This window comes from Pseudophryne corroboree, chromosome 1, assembly GCF_028390025.1.
Source record: "Pseudophryne corroboree isolate aPseCor3 chromosome 1, aPseCor3.hap2, whole genome shotgun sequence".
NCBI lineage: Eukaryota > Metazoa > Chordata > Amphibia > Anura > Myobatrachidae > Pseudophryne > Pseudophryne corroboree.
The window spans coordinates 511,739,675-511,753,199 of record NC_086444.1 but is presented as its reverse complement, the minus strand read 5'-3'; the positions used below and the strand labels follow the sequence as shown (position 1 = coordinate 511,753,199).

Below are 13,525 nucleotides of genomic sequence, written 5' to 3'. Positions count from 1 at the left end.
TTATGAAATAACCTATCTATAGTTACAATGACAATGTTGCTATTAAAACTGTTAATTTAAAAACTAGATATGAATTGCTTTTCCATTCATTTTAAAGAGGTTTCTAGTTGGCGTTACAATAAAAGTAAGTTTTGTTTTCCATGTTCAGGGTTGGAATCCAAGTGTCTAGAGTTTGTTCCCTAATGGATTTTAACTCAGCAATGAAATGAAATTTGTGAATCTTGCACAAACTGGCTACTTAATTTAGCTCATGGGTTTGATTGGATGCCAATTTAGTGGACCCCAGTGGGGTTTCTGTTCATGACCATTGGCTGAGAAGAGCAGTTTTCTTAAGCCAAAGATATGGAGCCCTCATTCTGAATTTGTGAGATATTTTATTTTGCTACCTCTGTAAATAAAGAATTGTGGATCAAATAATAAAAATAATATGATATACATATATGTGGTTGGTTTCAAGCTCTTTTATCCAGGGAGAATACAATCTGATCTTTTATTGCAACATGGGAAATAATGAAATAATTGATGCATTTTTTATGTTGTAAATTGAAAGAGATTTGCAGTGAGTGTTTGTCTAATTCTAAAGTCAATCTTTTCACAAGTAACAAGAAATAGAAACTGTAGAGCAAAGAAGAAAATGAATAACATTGTCAGAAGTGGGATTTGAACCCAGGACATGCAGCGCCTTAGACCGCTCGGCCATCCTCACACATGAAACCACTCCTTTTTAAAAAGATGTATATTATGAAATAACCTATCTATAGTTACAATGACAATGTAGCTATTAAAACTGTTAATTTAAAAACTAGATATGAATTGCTTTTCCATTAATTTTAAAGAGGTTTCTAGTTGGCGTTACAATAAAAGTAAGTTTTGTTTTCCATGTTCAGGGTTGGAATCCAAGTGTCTAGAGTTTGTTCTCTAATGGATTTTAACTCAGCAATGAAATGAAATTTGTGAATCTTGCACAATCTGGCTACTTAATTTAGCTCATGGGTTTGATTGGATGCCATTGTAGTGGACCCCAGTGGGGTTTCTGTTCATGACCATTGGCTGAGAAGAGCAGTTTTCTTAAGCCAAAGATATGGAGCCCTCATTCTGAATTTGTGAGATATTTTATTTTGCTACCTCTGTAGATAAAGAATTGTGGATCAAATAATAAAAATAATATGATATACACATATGTGGTTGGTTTCAAGCTCTTTTATCCAGGGAGAATACAATCTGATCTTTTATTGCAACATGGGAAATAATGAAATAATTGATGCATTTTTTATGTTGTAAATTGAAAGAGATTTGCAGTGAGTGTTTGTCTAATTCTAAAGCCAATCTTTTCACAAGTAACAAGAAATAGAAACTGTAGAGCAAAGAAGAAAATGAATAACATTGTCAGAAGTGGGATTTGAACCCAGGCCACTCAGCGCCTTAGACCGCTCGGCCATCCTGACACATGAAACCACTGCTTTTTGAAAAGATGTATATTATGAAATAACCTATCTATAGTTACAATGACAATGTTGCTATTAAAACTGTTAATTTAAAAAATAAATATGAATTGCTTTTCCATTCATTTTAAAGAGGTTTCTAGTTGGCGTTACAATAAAAGTAAGTTTTGTTTTCCATGTTCAGGGTTGGAATCCAAGTGTCTAGAGTTTGTTCTCTAATGGATTTTAACTCAGCAATGAAATGAAATTTGTGAATCTTGCACAAACTGGCTACTTAATTTAGCTCATGGGTTTGATTGGATGCCATTGTAGTGGACCCCAGTGGGGTTTCTGTTCATGACCATTGGCTGAGAAGAGCAGTTTTCTTAAGCCAAAGATATGGAGCCCTCATTCTGAATTTGTGAGATATTTTATTTTGCTACCTCTGTAAATAAAGAATTGTGGATAAAATAATAAAAATAATATGATATACACATATGTGGTTGGTTTCAAGCTCTTTTATCCAAGAAGAATACAATCTGATCTTTTATTGCAACATGGGAAATAATGAAATAATTGATGCATTTTTTATGTTGTAAATTGAAAGAGATTTGCAGTGAGTGTTTGTTTAATTCTAAAGTCAATCTTTTCACAAGTAACAAGAAATAGAAACTGTAGAGCAAAGAAGAAAATGAATAACATTGTCAGAAGCGGGATTTGAACCCACGCCTCCAGAGGAGACTGCGACCTGAACGCAGCGCCTTAGACCACTCGACCATCCTGACACATGAAACCACTGCTTTTTGAAAAGATGTATATTATGAAATAACATATCTATAGTTACAATGACAATGTTGCTATTAAAACTGTTAATTTAAAAGCTAGATATGAATTGCTTTTCCATTCATTTTAAAGAGGTTTCTAGTTGGCGTTACAATAAAAGTAAGTTTTGTTTTCCATGTTCAGGGTTGGAATCCAAGTGTCTAGAGTTTGTTCTCTAATGGATTTTAACTCAGCAATGAAATTAAATTTGTGAATCTTGCACAAACTGGTTATTTAATTTAGCTCATGGGTTCGATTGAATGCCATTGTAGTGGACCCCAGTGGGGTTTTTGTTCATGACCATTGGCTGAGAAGAGCAGTTTTCTTAAGCCAAAGATATGGAGCCCTCATTCTGAATTTGTGAGATATTTTATTTTGCTACCTCTGTAAATAAAGAATTGTGGATCAAATAATAAAAATAATATGATATACACATATGTGGTTGGTTTCAAGCTCTTTTATCCAGGGAGAATACAATCTGATCTTTTATTGCAACATGGGAAATAATGAAATAATTGATGCATTTTTTATGTTGTAAATTGAAAGAGATTTGCAGTGAGTGTTTGTCTAATTCTAAAGCCAATCTTTTCACAAGTAACAAGAAATAGAAACTGTAGAGCAAAGAAGAAAATGAATAACATTGTCAGAAGTGGGATTTGAACCCAGGCCACGCAGCGCCTTAGACCGCTCGGCCATCCTCACACATGAAACCCCTCCTTTTTAAAAAGATGTATATTATGAAATAACCTATCTATAGTTACAATGACAATGTAGCTATTAAAACTGTTAATTTAAAAACTAGATATGAATTGCTTTTCCATTAATTTTAAAGAGGTTTCTAGTTGGCGTTACAATAAAAGTAAGTTTTGTTTTCCATGTTCAGGGTTGGAATCCAAGTGTCTAGAGTTTGTTCTCTAATGGATTTTAACTCAGCAATGAAATGAAATTTGTGAATCTTGCACAAACTGGCTACTTAATTTAGCTCATGGGTTTGATTGGATGCCATTGTAGTGGACCCCAGTGGGGTTTCTGTTCATGACCATTGGCTGAGAAGAGCAGTTTTCTTAAGCCAAAGATATGGAGCCCTCATTCTGAATTTGTGAGATATTTTATTTTGCTACCTCTGTAAATAAAGAATTGTGGATAAAATAATAAAAATAATATGATATACACATATGTGGTTGGTTTCAAGCTCTTTTATCCAAGAAGAATACAATCTGATCTTTTATTGCAACATGGGAAATAATGAAATAATTGATGCATTTTTATGTTGTAAATTGAAAGAGATTTGCAGTGAGTGTTTGTTTAATTCTAAAGTCAATCTTTTCACAAGTAACAAGAAATAGAAACTGTAGAGCATGGGTCTTCAACCTGCGGCCCTCCAGCTGCTGTGGAACTACACATCCCAGCATGCTCTGCAACAGTTTTGCTATTAAGGCATGCTAAAACCGAGGCAGGGCATGCTGGGATGTGTAGTTCCACAGCAGCTGGAGGGCCGCAGGTTGAAGACCCATGCTGTAGAGCAAAGAAGAAAATGAATAACATTGTCAGAAGTGGGATTTGAACCCACGCCTCCAGAGGAGACTGCGACCTGAACGCAGCGCCTTAGACCGCTCGGCCATCCTGACACATGAAACCCCTGCTTTTTGAAAAGATGTATATTATGAAATAACCTATCTATAGTTACAATGACAATGTTGCTATTAAAACTGTTAATTTAAAAACTAGATATGAATTGCTTTTCCATTCATTTTAAAGAGGTTTCTAGTTGGCGTTACAATAAAAGTAAGTTTTGTTTTCCATGTTCAGGGTTGGAATCCAAGTGTCGAGAGTTTGTTCCCTAATGGATTTTAACTCAGCAATGAAATGAAATTTGTGAATCTTGCACAAACTGGCTACTTAATTTAGCTCATGGGTTTGATTGGATGCCAATTTAGTGGACCCCAGTGGGGTTTCTGTTCATGACCATTGGCTGAGAAGAGCAGTTTTCTTAAGCCAAAGATATGGAGCCCTCATTCTGAATTTGTGAGATATTTTATTTTGCTACCTCTTTAAATAAAGAATTGTGGATCAAATAATAAAAATAATATGATATACACATATGTGGTTGGTTTCAAGCTCTTTTATCCAGGGAGAATACAATCTGATCTTTTATTGCAACATGGGAAATAATGAAATAATTGATGCATTTTTTATGTTGTAAATTGAAAGAGATTTGCAGTGAGTGTAAGTCTAATTCTAAAGTCAATCTTTTCACAAGTAACAAGAAATAGAAACTGTAGAGCAAAGAAGAAAATGAATAACATTGTCAGAAGTGGGATTTGAACCCAGGCCACGCAGCGCCTTAGACCGCTCGGCCATCCTCACACATGAAACCACTCCTTTTTAAAAAGATGTATATTATGAAATAACCTATCTATAGTTACAATGACAATGTAGCTATTAAAACTGTTAATTTAAAAACTAGATATGAATTGCTTTTCCATTAATTTTAAAGAGGTTTCTAGTTGGCGTTACAATAAAAGTAAGTTTTGTTTTCCATGTTCAGGGTTGGAATCCAAGTGTCTAGAGTTTGTTCTCTAATGGATTTTAACTCAGCAATGAAATGAAATTTGTGAATCTTGCACAAACTGGCTACTTAATTTAGCTCATGGGTTTGATTGGATGCCATTGTAGTGGACCCCAGTGGGGTTTCTGTTCATGACCATTGGCTGAGAAGAGCAGTTTTCTTAAGCCAAAGATATGGAGCCCTCATTCTGAATTTGTGAGATATTTTATTTTGCTACCTCTGTAAATAAAGAATTGTGGATCAAATAATAAAAATAATATGATATACACATATGTGGTTGGTTTCAAGCTCTTTTATCCAGGGAGAATACAATCTGATCTTTTATTGCAACATGGGAAATAATGAAATAATTGATGCATTTTTATGTTGTAAATTGAAAGAGATTTGCAGTGAGTGTTTGTCTAATTCTAAAGCCAATCTTTTCACAAGTAACAAGAAATAGAAACTGTAGAGCATGGGTCTTCAACCTGCGGCCCTCCAGCTGCTGTGGAACTACACATCCCAGCATGCTCTGCAACAGTTTTGCTATTAAGGCATGCTAAAACCGAGGCAGGGCATGCTGGGATGTGTAGTTCCACAGCAGCTGGAGGGCCGCAGGTTGAAGACCCATGCTGTAGAGCAAAGAAGAAAATGAATAACATTGTCAGAAGTGGGATTTGAACCCACGCCTCCAGAGGAGACTGCGACCTGAACGCAGCGCCTTAGACCGCTCGGCCATCCTGACACATGAAACCCTTGCTTTTTGAAAAGATGTATATTATGAAATAACCTATCTATAGTTACAATGACAATGTTGCTATTAAAACTGTTAATTTAAAAACTAGATATGAATTGCTTTTCCATTCATTTTAAAGAGGTTTCTAGTTGGCGTTACAATAAAAGTAAGTTTTGTTTTCCATGTTCAGGGTTGGAATCCAAGTGTCGAGAGTTTGTTCCCTAATGGATTTTAACTCAGCAATGAAATGAAATTTGTGAATCTTGCACAAACTGGCTACTTAATTTAGCTCATGGGTTTGATTGGATGCCAATTTAGTGGACCCCAGTGGGGTTTCTGTTCATGACCATTGGCTGAGAAGAGCAGTTTTCTTAAGCCAAAGATATGGAGCCCTCATTCTGAATTTGTGAGATATTTTATTTTGCTACCTCTGTAAATAAAGAATTGTGGATCAAATAATAAAAATAATATGATATACACATATGTGGTTGGTTTCAAGCTCTTTTATCCAGGGAGAATACAATCTGATCTTTTATTGCAACATGGGAAATAATGAAATAATTGATGCATTTTTTATGTTGTAAATTGAAAGAGATTTGCAGTGAGTGTAAGTCTAATTCTAAAGTCAATCTTTTCACAAGTAACAAGAAATAGAAACTGTAGAGCAAAGAAGAAAATGAATAACATTGTCAGAAGTGGGATTTGAACCCAGGCCACGCAGCGCCTTAGACCGCTCGGCCATCCTCACACATGAAACCACTCCTTTTTAAAAAGATGTATATTATGAAATAACCTATCTATAGTTACAATGACAATGTAGCTATTAAAACTGTTAATTTAAAAACTAGATATGAATTGCTTTTCCATTAATTTTAAAGAGGTTTCTAGTTGGCGTTACAATAAAAGTAAGTTTTGTTTTCCATGTTCAGGGTTGGAATCCAAGTGTCTAGAGTTTGTTCTCTAATGGATTTTAACTCAGCAATGAAATGAAATTTGTGAATCTTGCACAAACTGGCTACTTAATTTAGCTCATGGGTTTGATTGGATGCCATTGTAGTGGACCCCAGTGGGGTTTCTGTTCATGACCATTGGCTGAGAAGAGCAGTTTTCTTAAGCCAAAGATATGGAGCCCTCATTCTGAATTTGTGAGATATTTTATTTTGCTACCTCTGTAAATAAAGAATTGTGGATCAAATAATAAAAATAATATGATATACACATATGTGGTTGGTTTCAAGCTCTTTTATCCAGGGAGAATACAATCTGATCTTTTATTGCAACATGGGAAATAATGAAATAATTGATGCATTTTTTATGTTGTAAATTGAAAGAGATTTGCAGTGAGTGTTTGTCTAATTCTAAAGCCAATCTTTTCACAAGTAACAAGAAATAGAAACTGTAGAGCAAAGAAGAAAATGAATAACATTGTCAGAAGTGGGATTTGAACCCAGGCTACTCAGCGCCTTAGACCGCTCGGCCATCCTGACACATGAAACCACTGCTTTTTGAAAAGATGTATATTATGAAATAACCTATCTATAGTTACAATGACAATGTTGCTATTAAAACTGTTAATTTAAAAAATAAATATGAATTGCTTTTCCATTCATTTTAAAGAGGTTTCTAGTTGGCGTTACAATAAAAGTAAGTTTTGTTTTCCATGTTCAGGGTTGGAATCCAAGTGTCTAGAGTTTGTTCTCTAATGGATTTTAACTCAGCAATGAAATGAAATTTGTGAATCTTGCACAAACTGGCTACTTAATTTAGCTCATGGGTTTGATTGGATGCCATTGTAGTGGACCCCAGTGGGGTTTCTGTTCATGACCATTGGCTGAGAAGAGCAGTTTTCTTAAGCCAAAGATATGGAGCCCTCATTCTGAATTTGTGAGATATTTTATTTTGCTACCTCTGTAAATAAAGAATTGTGGATAAAATAATAAAAATAATATGATATACACATATGTGGTTGGTTTCAAGCTCTTTTATCCAAGAAGAATACAATCTGATCTTTTATTGCAACATGGGAAATAATGAAATAATTGATGCATTTTTTATGTTGTAAATTGAAAGAGATTTGCAGTGAGTGTTTGTTTAATTCTAAAGTCAATCTTTTCACAAGTAACAAGAAATAGAAACTGTAGAGCAAAGAAGAAAATGAATAACATTGTCAGAAGCGGGATTTGAACCCACGCCTCCAGAGGAGACTGCGACCTGAACGCAGCGCCTTAGACCGCTCGACCATCCTGACACATGAAACCACTGCTTTTTGAAAAGATGTATATTATGAAATAACATATCTATAGTTACAATGACAATGTTGCTATTAAAACTGTTAATTTAAAAACTAGATATGAATTGCTTTTCCATTAATTTTAAAGAGGTTTCTAGTTGGCGTTACAATAAAAGTAAGTTTTGTTTTCCATGTTCAGGGTTGGAATCCAAGTGTCTAGAGTTTGTTCTCTAATGGATTTTAACTCAGCAATGAAATGAAATTTGTGAATCTTGCACAAACTGGCTACTTAATTTAGCTCATGGGTTTGATTGGATGCCATTGTAGTGGACCCCAGTGGGGTTTCTGTTCATGACCATTGGCTGAGAAGAGCAGTTTTCTTAAGCCAAAGATATGGAGCCCTCATTCTGAATTTGTGAGATATTTTATTTTGCTACCTCTGTAAATAAAGAATTGTGGATCAAATAATAAAAATAATATGATATACACATATGTGGTTGGTTTCAAGCTCTTTTATCCAGGGAGAATACAATCTGATCTTTTATTGCAACATGGGAAATAATGAAATAATTGATGCATTTTTTATGTTGTAAATTGAAAGAGATTTGCAGTGAGTGTTTGTCTAATTCTAAAGCCAATCTTTTCACAAGTAACAAGAAATAGAAACTGTAGAGCAAAGAAGAAAATGAATAACATTGTCAGAAGTGGGATTTGAACCCAGGCCACTCAGCGCCTTAGACCGCTCGGCCATCCTGACACATGAAACCACTGCTTTTTGAAAAGATGTATATTATGAAATAACCTATCTATAGTTACAATGACAATGTTGCTATTAAAACTGTTAATTTAAAAAATAAATATGAATTGCTTTTCCATTCATTTTAAAGAGGTTTCTAGTTGGCGTTACAATAAAAGTAAGTTTTGTTTTCCATGTTCAGGGTTGGAATCCAAGTGTCTAGAGTTTGTTCTCTAATGGATTTTAACTCAGCAATGAAATGAAATTTGTGAATCTTGCACAAACTGGCTACTTAATTTAGCTCATGGGTTTGATTGGATGCCATTGTAGTGGACCCCAGTGGGGTTTCTGTTCATGACCATTGGCTGAGAAGAGCAGTTTTCTTAAGCCAAAGATATGGAGCCCTCATTCTGAATTTGTGAGATATTTTATTTTGCTACCTCTGTAAATAAAGAATTGTGGATAAAATAATAAAAATAATATGATATACACATATGTGGTTGGTTTCAAGCTCTTTTATCCAAGAAGAATACAATCTGATCTTTTATTGCAACATGGGAAATAATGAAATAATTGATGCATTTTTTATGTTGTAAATTGAAAGAGATTTGCAGTGAGTGTTTGTTTAATTCTAAAGTCAATCTTTTCACAAGTAACAAGAAATAGAAACTGTAGAGCAAAGAAGAAAATGAATAACATTGTCAGAAGTGGGATTTGAACCCACGCCTCCAGAGGAGACTGCGACCTGAACGCAGCGCCTTAGACCGCTCGGCCATCCTGACACATGAAACCCCTGCTTTTTGAAAAGATGTATATTATGAAATAACCTATCTATAGTTACAATGACAATGTTGCTATTAAAACTGTTAATTTAAAAACTAGATATGAATTGCTTTTCCATTCATTTTAAAGAGGTTTCTAGTTGGCGTTACAATAAAAGTAAGTTTTGTTTTCCATGTTCAGGGTTGGAATCCAAGTGTCGAGAGTTTGTTCCCTAATGGATTTTAACTCAGCAATGAAATGAAATTTGTGAATCTTGCACAAACTGGCTACTTAATTTAGCTCATGGGTTTGATTGGATGCCAATTTAGTGGACCCCAGTGGGGTTTCTGTTCATGACCATTGGCTGAGAAGAGCAGTTTTCTTAAGCCAAAGATATGGAGCCCTCATTCTGAATTTGTGAGATATTTTATTTTGCTACCTCTGTAAATAAAGAATTGTGGATCAAATAATAAAAATAATATGATATACACATATGTGGTTGGTTTCAAGCTCTTTTATCCAGGGAGAATACAATCTGATCTTTTATTGCAACATGGGAAATAATGAAATAATTGATGCATTTTTTATGTTGTAAATTGAAAGAGATTTGCAGTGAGTGTAAGTCTAATTCTAAAGTCAATCTTTTCACAAGTAACAAGAAATAGAAACTGTAGAGCAAAGAAGAAAATGAATAACATTGTCAGAAGTGGGATTTGAACCCAGGCCACGCAGCGCCTTAGACCGCTCGGCCATCCTCACACATGAAACCACTCCTTTTTAAAAAGATGTATATTATGAAATAACCTATCTATAGTTACAATGACAATGTAGCTATTAAAACTGTTAATTTAAAAACTAGATATGAATTGCTTTTCCATTAATTTTAAAGAGGTTTCTAGTTGGCGTTACAATAAAAGTAAGTTTTGTTTTCCATGTTCAGGGTTGGAATCCAAGTGTCTAGAGTTTGTTCTCTAATGGATTTTAACTCAGCAATGAAATGAAATTTGTGAATCTTGCACAAACTGGCTACTTAATTTAGCTCATGGGTTTGATTGGATGCCATTGTAGTGGACCCCAGTGGGGTTTCTGTTCATGACCATTGGCTGAGAAGAGCAGTTTTCTTAAGCCAAAGATATGGAGCCCTCATTCTGAATTTGTGAGATATTTTATTTTGCTACCTCTGTAAATAAAGAATTGTGGATCAAATAATAAAAATAATATGATATACACATATGTGGTTGGTTTCAAGCTCTTTTATCCAGGGAGAATACAATCTGATCTTTTATTGCAACATGGGAAATAATGAAATAATTGATGCATTTTTTATGTTGTAAATTGAAAGAGATTTGCAGTGAGTGTTTGTCTAATTCTAAAGCCAATCTTTTCACAAGTAACAAGAAATAGAAACTGTAGAGCATGGGTCTTCAACCTGCTGCCCTCCAGCTGCTGTGGAACTACACATCCCAGCATGCTCTGCAACAGTTTTGCTATTAAGGCATGCTAAAACCGAGGCAGGGCATGCTGGGATGTGTAGTTCCACAGCAGCTGGAGGGCCGCAGGTTGAAGACCCATGCTGTAGAGCAAAGAAGAAAATGAATAACATTGTCAGAAGTGGGATTTGAACCCACGCCTCCAGAGGAGACTGCGACCTGAACGCAGCGCCTTAGACCGCTCGGCCATCCTGACACATGAAACCCCTGCTTTTTGAAAAGATGTATATTATGAAATAACCTATCTATAGTTACAATGACAATGTTGCTATTAAAACTGTTAATTTAAAAACTAGATATGAATTGCTTTTCCATTCATTTTAAAGAGGTTTCTAGTTGGCGTTACAATAAAAGTAAGTTTTGTTTTCCATGTTCAGGGTTGGAATCCAAGTGTCGAGAGTTTGTTCCCTAATGGATTTTAACTCAGCAATGAAATGAAATTTGTGAATCTTGCACAAACTGGCTACTTAATTTAGCTCATGGGTTTGATTGGATGCCAATTTAGTGGACCCCAGTGGGGTTTCTGTTCATGACCATTGGCTGAGAAGAGCAGTTTTCTTAAGCCAAAGATATGGAGCCCTCATTCTGAATTTGTGAGATATTTTATTTTGCTACCTCTGTAAATAAAGAATTGTGGATCAAATAATAAAAATAATATGATATACACATATGTGGTTGGTTTCAAGCTCTTTTATCCAGGGAGAATACAATCTGATCTTTTATTGCAACATGGGAAATAATGAAATAATTGATGCATTTTTTATGTTGTAAATTGAAAGAGATTTGCAGTGAGTGTAAGTCTAATTCTAAAGTCAATCTTTTCACAAGTAACAAGAAATAGAAACTGTAGAGCAAAGAAGAAAATGAATAACATTGTCAGAAGTGGGATTTGAACCCAGGCCACGCAGCGCCTTAGACCGCTCGGCCATCCTCACACATGAAACCACTCCTTTTTAAAAAGATGTATATTATGAAATAACCTATCTATAGTTACAATGACAATGTAGCTATTAAAACTGTTAATTTAAAAACTAGATATGAATTGCTTTTCCATTAATTTTAAAGAGGTTTCTAGTTGGCGTTACAATAAAAGTAAGTTTTGTTTTCCATGTTCAGGGTTGGAATCCAAGTGTCTAGAGTTTGTTCTCTAATGGATTTTAACTCAGCAATGAAATGAAATTTGTGAATCTTGCACAAACTGGCTACTTAATTTAGCTCATGGGTTTGATTGGATGCCATTGTAGTGGACCCCAGTGGGGTTTCTGTTCATGACCATTGGCTGAGAAGAGCAGTTTTCTTAAGCCAAAGATATGGAGCCCTCATTCTGAATTTGTGAGATATTTTATTTTGCTACCTCTGTAAATAAAGAATTGTGGATCAAATAATAAAAATAATATGATATACACATATGTGGTTGGTTTCAAGCTCTTTTATCCAGGGAGAATACAATCTGATCTTTTATTGCAACATGGGAAATAATGAAATAATTGATGCATTTTTTATGTTGTAAATTGAAAGAGATTTGCAGTGAGTGTTTGTCTAATTCTAAAGCCAATCTTTTCACAAGTAACAAGAAATAGAAACTGTAGAGCAAAGAAGAAAATGAATAACATTGTCAGAAGTGGGATTTGAACCCAGGCCACTCAGCGCCTTAGACCGCTCGGCCATCCTGACACATGAAACCACTGCTTTTTGAAAAGATGTATATTATGAAATAACCTATCTATAGTTACAATGACAATGTTGCTATTAAAACTGTTAATTTAAAAAATAAATATGAATTGCTTTTCCATTCATTTTAAAGAGGTTTCTAGTTGGCGTTACAATAAAAGTAAGTTTTGTTTTCCATGTTCAGGGTTGGAATCCAAGTGTCTAGAGTTTGTTCTCTAATGGATTTTAACTCAGCAATGAAATGAAATTTGTGAATCTTGCACAAACTGGCTACTTAATTTAGCTCATGGGTTTGATTGGATGCCATTGTAGTGGACCCCAGTGGGGTTTCTGTTCATGACCATTGGCTGAGAAGAGCAGTTTTCTTAAGCCAAAGATATGGAGCCCTCATTCTGAATTTGTGAGATATTTTATTTTGCTACCTCTGTAAATAAAGAATTGTGGATAAAATAATAAAAATAATATGATATACACATATGTGGTTGGTTTCAAGCTCTTTTATCCAAGAAGAATACAATCTGATCTTTTATTGCAACATGGGAAATAATGAAATAATTGATGCATTTTTTATGTTGTAAATTGAAAGAGATTTGCAGTGAGTGTTTGTTTAATTCTAAAGTCAATCTTTTCACAAGTAACAAGAAATAGAAACTGTAGAGCAAAGAAGAAAATGAATAACATTGTCAGAAGCGGGATTTGAACCCACGCCTCCAGAGGAGACTGCGACCTGAACGCAGCGCCTTAGACCGCTCGACCATCCTGACACATGAAACCACTGCTTTTTGAAAAGATGTATATTATGAAATAACATATCTATAGTTACAATGACAATGTTGCTATTAAAACTGTTAATTTAAAAACTAGATATGAATTGCTTTTCCATTAATTTTAAAGAGGTTTCTAGTTGGCGTTACAATAAAAGTAAGTTTTGTTTTCCATGTTCAGGGTTGGAATCCAAGTGTCTAGAGTTTGTTCTCTAATGGATTTTAACTCAGCAATGAAATGAAATTTGTGAATCTTGCACAAACTGGCTACTTAATTTAGCTCATGGGTTTGATTGGATGCCATTGTAGTGGACCCCAGTGGGGTTTCTGTTCATGACCATTGGC

General features: G+C 34.7%; 7 non-coding genes across 7 annotated transcripts; all 7 read right to left on the bottom strand.

Moving 5' to 3' along the window:
• Positions 1 to 2,123: 2,123 nt before the first annotated feature.
• TRNAL-CAG (transfer RNA leucine (anticodon CAG)) lies at positions 2,124 to 2,206 on the bottom strand. Its single transcript has one exon. It is a non-coding gene; the product is annotated as a tRNA-Leu (tRNA).
• Positions 2,207 to 3,788: 1,582 nt separating this feature from the next.
• On the bottom strand, positions 3,789 to 3,871 carry TRNAL-CAG (transfer RNA leucine (anticodon CAG)). The gene has a single exon. It is a non-coding gene; the product is annotated as a tRNA-Leu (tRNA).
• A 1,582-nt stretch (positions 3,872 to 5,453) lies between these two features.
• Positions 5,454 to 5,536, bottom strand: TRNAL-CAG (transfer RNA leucine (anticodon CAG)). Its single transcript has one exon. It is a non-coding gene; the product is annotated as a tRNA-Leu (tRNA).
• A 2,156-nt stretch (positions 5,537 to 7,692) lies between these two features.
• TRNAL-CAG (transfer RNA leucine (anticodon CAG)) lies at positions 7,693 to 7,775 on the bottom strand. The gene has a single exon. It is a non-coding gene; the product is annotated as a tRNA-Leu (tRNA).
• A 1,417-nt stretch (positions 7,776 to 9,192) lies between these two features.
• TRNAL-CAG (transfer RNA leucine (anticodon CAG)) lies at positions 9,193 to 9,275 on the bottom strand. The gene has a single exon. It is a non-coding gene; the product is annotated as a tRNA-Leu (tRNA).
• Positions 9,276 to 10,858: 1,583 nt separating this feature from the next.
• Positions 10,859 to 10,941, bottom strand: TRNAL-CAG (transfer RNA leucine (anticodon CAG)). Its single transcript has one exon. It is a non-coding gene; the product is annotated as a tRNA-Leu (tRNA).
• A 2,156-nt stretch (positions 10,942 to 13,097) lies between these two features.
• Positions 13,098 to 13,180, bottom strand: TRNAL-CAG (transfer RNA leucine (anticodon CAG)). Its single transcript has one exon. It is a non-coding gene; the product is annotated as a tRNA-Leu (tRNA).
• Positions 13,181 to 13,525: the final 345 nt, after the last annotated feature.